Genomic DNA, 9,739 nt, shown 5'->3' with positions numbered 1-9,739 from the left:
TCTGGCCCTCGGCTTTATCCTCACTAAAAAGGGGATGAGGCGGTCAAGCGCAGCAATCCTAGCTGTTTTATTACTGTATTTACGGTCTGCACAATTCCACAGTTCTGGAGACAGTTCAAATTGCTCAATAAAGGTCCGAAGGGCTTCGTCTTCCGGGCGTTCGGTCCCCTCGTCATTATTTCTTCCACCTGACTCGTTTACAAATCCAAAGTCTTCAGACATCGTCTCAAGTTCACTCGTATAATCCATAATACACCGCACAAAGATCACTTCCGTTCCCTACTAAAGCGCGGCAACAACTGAGTATTGACAATATTATTGACGTTCGCCCCTAGACGATCAATAATATTGACAATATCCCCTCCACTTTCAAATATTGACGCCCAGAGATCAGAAAATCTGGATTTCATCAATATCGCTTCAATATCTACCATTAATTCTTGTTTTTTCACCTTACACGGTCAATATTATTGTCAATATCATACTGTATTGTCAATATTATTGATCGTGTAAGGGCCGCTATAGATTTAGTGCGTTGCTGCACCTGGTGACACGAGTACCGACGTAAACAAACACTAGCTCCTGGCATGGCTGAATGCACTCATATTTCGAACACGAAATGCGTTGAAAGACATAATTTCACCGACATATAGCATTTTCAAAAATACTCGGTGGGATGAATTCTCAGATTTCTTGAAAAGATTCTACAAAACGAAAGTGACTTTCTATTCGTCTTAGCCTTTAATTTTTTCGTCCACTACTGTTTTTTTATTTATCTTAGTCCTTCATTTAATCTGGCACTATATATTTCACAGTTCAGTGTTTTATAGTCAAATTCTTGTAGTTCACTAAGGAAATGTTGGGACTTCGTCCTTCAGTTTTTCCTAGAAGTTGTATTTCTCACTGCGGCCACTGATGATTGTACTGCTCAACTCCACAAAGGACTACAAGGAGTCCTATGGACGGACTAAGATATCAATAACTTAATTTTGAGAATTACTACCCACGTGGGCTCAAGGCTAGTTAAACGTTGATATGACGACCACGAGGCTCCAGCTGAGCCTGGTATTGCTTCCCAAAGGGAATACAGAGATCACAGTCATGGGATCGCCGAATAACAAGAAAGTGATTTTTTTTTTCATTTCAAAAATACCGCATGCATGTGCTGGGATTCGGACCATGGTCGCCTTTAAAATACTGATTTTACGTCGACCGACACACACTGGCCTTATGCTGAAGATAGAACTGGAGTAGGATGGGTAAGGAAGCAAACGTGGCCTTAAATAAACTACTCCCTGTTATAAAAATGGGAAACCACGGATAACCATCCTCAAGGCTGCCTCTCGACTGCAAGCTAACAACTACCCGTCCCGAACCACGCAGCCAATTCACTCGATTCATCCTTCTGAGAAGCCATTGCCAATATTACTCCAACTATCACGCCCCCGCATTTCGTCTACTGTACTTGTTTGTGCTAAAGTCCTCGCTTTCGTCGTTCCTGTTTGACCTTCCTTTCTCAACTCTTCTGAAACTTAGGCAGCCCTTTACTATACTACATAGCTTTAACAGCTTCATTTCAAGTAATCCTGTATTGACTATAATCAGTCAATGAATATTCAAGATAAACTTAAATATTATAATTAAGCGGTCCGCCTATTCAATACAATATATAATTTATTATATCTAGTACATGTTTCGTCCCCCTAAGGGACATCATCAGCTAATAATAAATTAACATTAATATATCAGAAATAAATATTAAAATTGGAAAGACACCTTAACATTTTTGACGTTTAAAATAAGATCTTCGAAATTTTGTTAAAATTGTAAGTCCTAAGACAGATAAAACAGTTAAAATGTCCATATTTCTCTTGTTGATGTTCTTGGGAAATACCAGTTTTGCTTATTAAATCTTAAAATAAAATTTGTTGCAAATGGCACACTTGATTTGTATCTCTTGGTGAGAGATTTGTTGAAACTTAATAAGCATTCCCTAGATGGTATAATAAAATTTAAATGCTTCAGAATTTAAAGTCAGATCGGGGCCGTGATGGTAAAATTCTGCGTGGTAATGGATATAATTTTATTCCTTTTTATTGGCCCCGATGTGCAGAGAAGAACTCACTTCTACCGAGGTAAGTGTGCAGCCCTTTACTTTTCTCCATTTCAATGCCCGTTCCCTTTCCTTAACTGAAATTCTCAACGTCTTGCTAGACAAAAAGCTCACCCTTCTACGCCCAAGATGGTGATATTTGAAGGTACTCACATCCGCCAGCGTCATTCCTGTAGATTTAATCAGTGGCGGCTGGTGCAGAAAATCAGTTATGTGCTGTAACCCATCCCCCGTCCAAAAATAAAAATATTTAGAAACATATGCGGTTTTCAAGAGGCTCTCCACTGAGCTTTTCATATTGAACAAACACGCAAACAATCCCAACACAAATACACATTCCTCATACAAAATTAATTAAACACACAATGACACTTTCAATCACAAAACATTCACGAACTCGGAAACACTTGGTGTGAGCACGCAAAAAAAAAACTTCGCAACGTTATAAAAATCATTGAAATAAAATCAGCAACGTCGTAATGCAAAATTACATGTTATGTTGCTATAGTGAAACTTATGCCCGCCTCCACAGTGTAACAGTTAGTGTTATTAGCTGCCGTCCTCGGGGGCCCGGGTTCGATTCCCGGTACTGCCAGAAATTTAAGAAAGGCAGGAGGGCTGGTCTGTGGTTAAAATGGTTTATGCAGCTCACCTCTATTGGGGGTGTGCCTGAAAAGAGCTGCACCACCTCGGGATGAAGGCACGAGTTTCGTTAGTGAACTTTCTAAACTAGACATTTTGTAATTAAAGGGCATCACAATTTCAAGTCGTTTATTTTGACAACATAAAAAGTACATATTTTATAGTTCATCGAATTACAAATGTGGCTATGGAATAGGCAAGTTGGGTGTATTAAGATGCCTGCAGCTGATGGCTTTCTCTACAGTATTTTGTTTCCCGTTTGCTTTGAGCGATCTACTCGTAAATACTACCTCTGAGTCACCTCCCACGTTCTCACGTGATCAGTGCTGCCTCAAGATAATAATAATAATAATAATAATAATAATAATAATAATAATAATAATAATAATAATAATAATAATCTTACGTCTTCAACTTGTGATAGTACACATATCACACCCTCGCTCTGTATTCAGAAGTAAGAGATATTATTGTCAGTATTTGATTTATTATTATTATTATTATTATTATTATTATTTCATTTGTATATTTACTCCTAATATTTTAAACTGGAAGGTCTCCATATGTGATATGAGTAAGTTGTCTTGTATAAACGGATGGGAAAACAGTGCTAATTACAACTCGGAAATTTCTGTGAGTCATGCGGACATCCCAGAGTCCGGTGAGGTGGCCTTGTTGATGTTGTTGTCATGAGATCCGGAAGAGGATCTACTTGTGATTGGATGGCCAGGATCAATCTAGACGTATCATGTGAGAGGAAGGGGGAAGCTGAGGTCTATATAGGCATGTGGTCAAACGGCGAGAGGTATACTGGACTGGACATCAAACTGGTGGAGGAGACTTGATTTCAAACAGCGGAGGAGAGCAGATGTAACTTTTGTGGAACGTGGTCTTATTATGTTTCTGAAGTGTGGTAATACACAGAGACAGTGAAGGGTATTCATCCACATATATATGCTTTGTAATGAACTTTCATCGGGCTGGCTTGGTCCTCGCTTTTGGTTTCCCCACTGTTTTTGTTATTGTATTGTTATTGTAAATATGTAGTCTTCCAGCGGTATTTTGTGTGATTTTATGTATATTTTTGTGTGTTGATGATGTGCCCATGCATGGATGATATTTAGAATATAGTTAGTTATTTTAAAATCAGTGGAGTTTTTGATGAACCTAGGTGCAGTTCCTACCTATTTAATCGTTTTCAGAAGATTAGGTAAGGCCTGAAGCAGATGTACCAATACGCAGATTTATGTGCACGCCCTGGGAGAGAAAGAATTATCATGCTCTATCAAAATTCGAGAGATCCATTCTGGTGAACTCTGGGGACTAGGGTTATGGTCTCGCAGCTGTTAGCTTGCATTCCGGAGATAGTTGGTTCGAACCCCACTGTCGGCAGTCCTGAAGATAGTTTTCCACTCTACCTTAATAAAGGCCACGGCGGATTCCTTCTCATTCCTAGCCCTTTGTTATCCCATCATCGCCATAAGACCTATCTGTGTCGGTGAGACGTAAAACAAATTGTATAAAATAAATCGAAGAATGATAGAAGAAATACAGATATTGGTACTGGTCGTTAGACACGAGCATTAGAAAGATACATATCAGCTGGTGTAATATGAGGATTCTCTTTTGTTCAGTCATTTATTGTTTTTCAATCAAATGCTTATTATGTTGAATAAAATATCTTCAGCCATTACAGACGAGTTTGTAGAAGCGGTATGCCAGGCCTTATAGTATACTTATGAATAACAGCAATTTCCAGCACGTAAGTTGCAGGAGTTCCTTATATTTCTTTTTACAAATGAAAACGATAGGCCTACCACGCAGTTGAAAATTAATTTTCGTATGTGACTTTAAGGGTGTCCCTCCTTCTCCCAACCCCCCAAACCCCCAACAGTAACGACGTCGGTGAACACCGAACACCGAGAAATATCCTTCGACAGAAAACAGGGAGGTTGTTACGTTATTGTCTAAAACAACGATAAGCAAGGTTACCTATGTACAGTAACTTCATCACTCATAATTTCTGTATTATTATTATTATTATTATTATTATTACTTTAATTTAATTTGAACTTAATATAATTATCATGATGTAATACAATAAAATATACATATATTTTAGTGCCTGGTTAGATGGAAGAGAAGGCCTTAATCTTGCCGGATAAAATAAAACAATATTAACTATGTGAAGGCAATCAGAAGAAAGGTCAAATAGTCCATGGAGCTTTGCAATCTCCTGTCTCTAAGTACCATCTGAAAAAACGATAATCATTACACATGTCATTAGAGATTGAGTATATTACTCTTGCTAAGAAAACTTTATCGGACGAGCAGCAATTACGAAATCCACTTGCGTAAGTTATTTCTTATCGTAAAACCGAATTACGACGTATGTAAAACGGAACGTCGAAATTGACGAGCAGACAGCCAGATGGCGTCAAATTGAAATGTCTGCACACGGTAGCTGAGGCCATACGATTATTATTATTATTATTATTTTACGACGTATGTAAATGTATTTTTTAATACTTCTTGTGGAATTAATTGCATTAGTATTGTTATGAATAGTGGGACTATATTAATCTCGCAGGTTCTACGTTCAGTTTGCATCGTTGGTAGACATATGTACTTTAGACTGAATATTTTGGTACATTCTACATAATTATAACGTGAGTATTTCCAGAACTCTTAGCCTTATAGCACCTGGGACTAACATTACATGGTTGTCCGCAATAACCAGTGTGAACCCTAGGCTGACGATTTTTGCAACAGACTATCTAGGGTAAGGTTACTAGAATTATTTTATAAATTTTCCGGGGACAGGTACAAATACAAGTAAATTCTACTTTTGTATTGTGCTCTGCATGAAAGTTTGCCATTCGGTTATATTGTTTCATAAACGTTTTAAAGGATGAAAATACTCATCCTACTGACATATTAAAAATAAATATTCTACTACTCACACACCACGTATTTGGTCACTTCATGTTACCACTCTCACGACTCGAAGAACTTTCGTATTTTTCTGTTCCTGCAATAGTGCTAACCGTTTCGCTACGGAGGCATGAAATGCTGTGTAGCTTCCGCAAAGACCTGGTGCAGGTCTTTTGATTTGACTCCCGCAGGCAACCTGCACGTCGTGATGAGTCCCCGTGCCAGGGGAATTAACCAGTTATGGTTAAAATTTCCTACCCTGCCGCGAATCGAACCCGGGACCCCTGTGACCAAAGGCCAGCACGCTAACCATTTAGCCATGGAGCCGGACGCTACGGAGGCGAACACCCCGAAGTGATATGTACCGAGTGTCACACAGGACTTGGACGAACAAACCAATTTTCACGAATATCTTTGTTATTATCCGTCGTATGGTAAACGTCCAGAACTGGAATTTTTCTACAACTTTTGTATTGGTTCTAATATTTACAAAGATATTTAAGAATAACCGTTTTGACCTTTCTTACTCCGTGCCATGATCTTGAAGTCATATTCACCTGATAAATACAATCCTGAATGCGTACTCATTAAATACGAAGCTTAGTTGAAATATATCCAGCTGTTTTACCGTTATAAGAACACAAACACACAGACAGCAAAACAAAAGAGGTTTAGATTTATTAATTTATTTAGAGTTTGGCACTACATATCACAAATAATTATAAAATTAGATAGAGTATAGATCACTATTCAAACTCCTTGGCTGAAATGGTATGCGTTGAGGCCTTCTGTTCCGAGGGTCCTGGGTTTGATTCCCTGCAGAATCGGGGATTTTAAACACCTTTGATTAATTCTTCTGGGCCGGGGACTGGGTGTTTATGTTTGTCCCAACACTCTCCTCTTCATATTCAGACAACACACTACACTACCACTCACCACAGAAATACGCAATAGTGATTACATCCCTCCATATAGGGTTGGCGCCAGGAAGGGCATCCAGCCGTAAAACTGCGCCAAATCCACACTGCAACACAGTTCGTACCCGAGACTCCATAGATGTGAGAAAAGCGGTAGAAAAAGGATGAGAATAAGAACATGCATCAGTATTATCGGTACGAATTACGTATGAAACGAATAATTATTAGGTTTTTTTTCTGAAACAATAAACATACAGACACGTGACTCTTACGACTTTGTTTTTCAGATTCTTATGTTGCTAGCTACAATTTGCTTTACGTCGCACCGACACAGATAGGCCTTATGGCAACGATGAGATAGGAAAGGCCTAGGAGTGGGAAGGAAGCGGCCGTGGCCTTAATTAAGGTACAGCCCCTGCATTTGCCTGGTATGTAAATGGAAAACTACGGAAAACCATCTTCAGGGCTGCCAGTGGGGTTTGACCCACTATCTCCCGGAAGCAAGCCCACAGCTGCGCGGCCCTAGTCGCACGGCCAACTCGACCAGTAGATTCTCATGGACTTATTTATTTATTTATTTATTTATTTATTTATTTAGTTAGTTAGTTAATTAGTTAGTTAGTCCACCTCCTTGGCTGAATGGTCAGCGCAGTGGCCTTCGGTTTAGAGAGCCCCGAATTTGATTTCCGGCTGGGTCGGTGATTTTAAATTTGGTTAACTCCTCTAGCTCGGAGTCTTGGTTTTCGTGTTCATATTAGAACACCTCATCTTTATTTGCACCCTACATGTAATCACCACATACACAAGCAATAGTGAGTACATCTCCCTACATAGGATTGACATCCGGAAAGGTATTCGGCCATAAAAATGGGCGAAACCCATACAAAGTGCAGACCCCAGGTAATTATGGAAAGGCCAAGATGAAGACTTATTTAATTTCTTTACATGTTCTCATGTTATTTATTTTTATTTAATCTGTTTACCCTCCATGGTCGGCTTTCCCCCGGACTCAGCGAGGGATCCCACCTCTACCGCCTCAAGCGCAGTGTCCTGGAGCGTGAGATATTGGGTCGGGGATACAACTGGGGAGGACGACCAGTGTTTCGCTCAGGTGGCCTCACCTCCTATGCTGAACAGGTGTATTACGGGGGATGGAATGATTGGAAGGAATAGGCAAGGACGAGGAAAGGAAGCTGCCGTGGTCCTAAGTTAGGTACCATCCCGGCATTTGCCTGGGGAAGAAGTTTGAAACCATGAAATCCACTTCGAGGATGGCTGAAGAGGGAATCGAACACCTCTACTCAGTTGACCTCGCACCACTTTTTAAATTTCGTAGCAGAACCGGGAATCGAATCCGGGCTTCCGTGGGTGGCAGCTAATCACACTAACCACTACACCACAGAGGAGGAGGTATTCTCATATATTTATTTAATTTGCCTTATTTTATTTGATGCATTTCTTATACTAAACCAAGATCAACATTGAAAAGAGGCTAATATTGCTTATTGTTACATGTATGCAGGACCTCATATGTTAACATACCAGGTTTACAAGGCTCACCATTGATTACACCGATAATAATAATAATAATAATAATAATAATAATAATAATAATAATAATAATAATAATAATAATAATAATAATAATAATAATAATAATAATAATAATAATAATAATAATGGCATGTGGCCTCGGATGAGGCCTGGTGCAGTTATCTATATATAAAATAAGAGTTTTGACTGTACATTGCTCAGAAATTAAAAATGATGGTATTTCAGTATCGGTCGTGTCAGTAACAAGGAAATGCACTTTTTAATTTTCCGTAATTTCTCTCTGTCTGTCTGTCTGTCTGTCTGTCTGTCTGTCTGTCTGTCTGTATGTATGTATGTATGTATGTATGTAAGTATGTACACGCATCACGAGAAAACGGCTGAAGAGAATTTAATGAAAATCGGTATGTAAAGTCCGGGAATAGGCCGCTACAATCTAGGCCATAAATAATCTTATTCACGCCGAGAGAAATGGTAATTTAGGGGAAGGCCTAAAATTTAATTCTCAAATATTTATGTTATTAGAGGTCCTATCTTAATGAAAATTGGTATGTAAAGTCCGGAAATAAGTTGCTACAATCTAGGCTATCAATAATCGTATTCACGCTGAGAGAAATTATAGTTTAGGGGAAGACCTAAAATTTAATTCTGAAATATTTATATTAGAGGACCTATCTTAATGAAGATCGATATAAAAAGTCGGGGAATAAGTCGCTACAATCTAGGATATAAATAATTTTATTAAAGCTGAGTGAATTAGTAGTTTAGAGGACGGCCTAAAATTTAAGTGTCAAATATTAGTGTTATTAGTGGTCCTATCGACAAATACTACATAACTTAAGTTATATAGCATTACATTTCCGATCATTTATGTCTTACACACTTTTACCGTACCGGCTATGATAACAGAGATATTCATGAATTTAGATTTTTCTTGCTAAGTCCATACCAGCGCCGAGTCACGAGAAAATGGGTAAACAGAATTTAATGAAAATCGGTATATAATACAAGACAGAACAACTTGCAGAAGATTGATACAAAATTTCAATGGTTTCCAGGAGAAGCAAAAGAGGAAAGGTAATAATAATATCTGGACACAAGAGAGAAGGAAACAGAAAAGTGAAGGGATGAAGAACTATTGGAAGTGAAGGAAAGAAGGATTAAGATGAATACACAGGGTTACTTTCCGTGGTCCTTAGATGGCCAAAATCGAAGAAAGGAGAATAAAATCGGTATGTAAAGTCGGGGAATAAGGAACTACAGTCTACGCTATAAATAATTTTGTAAGACGTCCTAATATCACAGAGTCGAAAGAAACCTAAATCTGAAGTCCTACAATACAGAAAACTCATATTGATCAACAATAACGTTACATTGACCATTGTTTGTCGTGATGTGCTTTGTGCCTCTGTTGCCACTCATCTCCGATAGATACAATTACTGCTGTATACAGGGTCTTTTTTATAATTTGCTTTCCGTCGCAGATAGGTCTTATGGCGACGATGGGATAGGAAAGAGCTAGGAGTGGAAGCGGACCTGGCCTTCATTACAGCCTGCCGTGAAAATGGGAGACCACGGAAAA

The sequence above is a fragment of the Anabrus simplex genome, chromosome 1, assembly GCF_040414725.1.
Source record: "Anabrus simplex isolate iqAnaSimp1 chromosome 1, ASM4041472v1, whole genome shotgun sequence".
NCBI lineage: Eukaryota > Metazoa > Arthropoda > Insecta > Orthoptera > Tettigoniidae > Anabrus > Anabrus simplex.
This window is presented reverse-complemented; position numbering follows the sequence as displayed.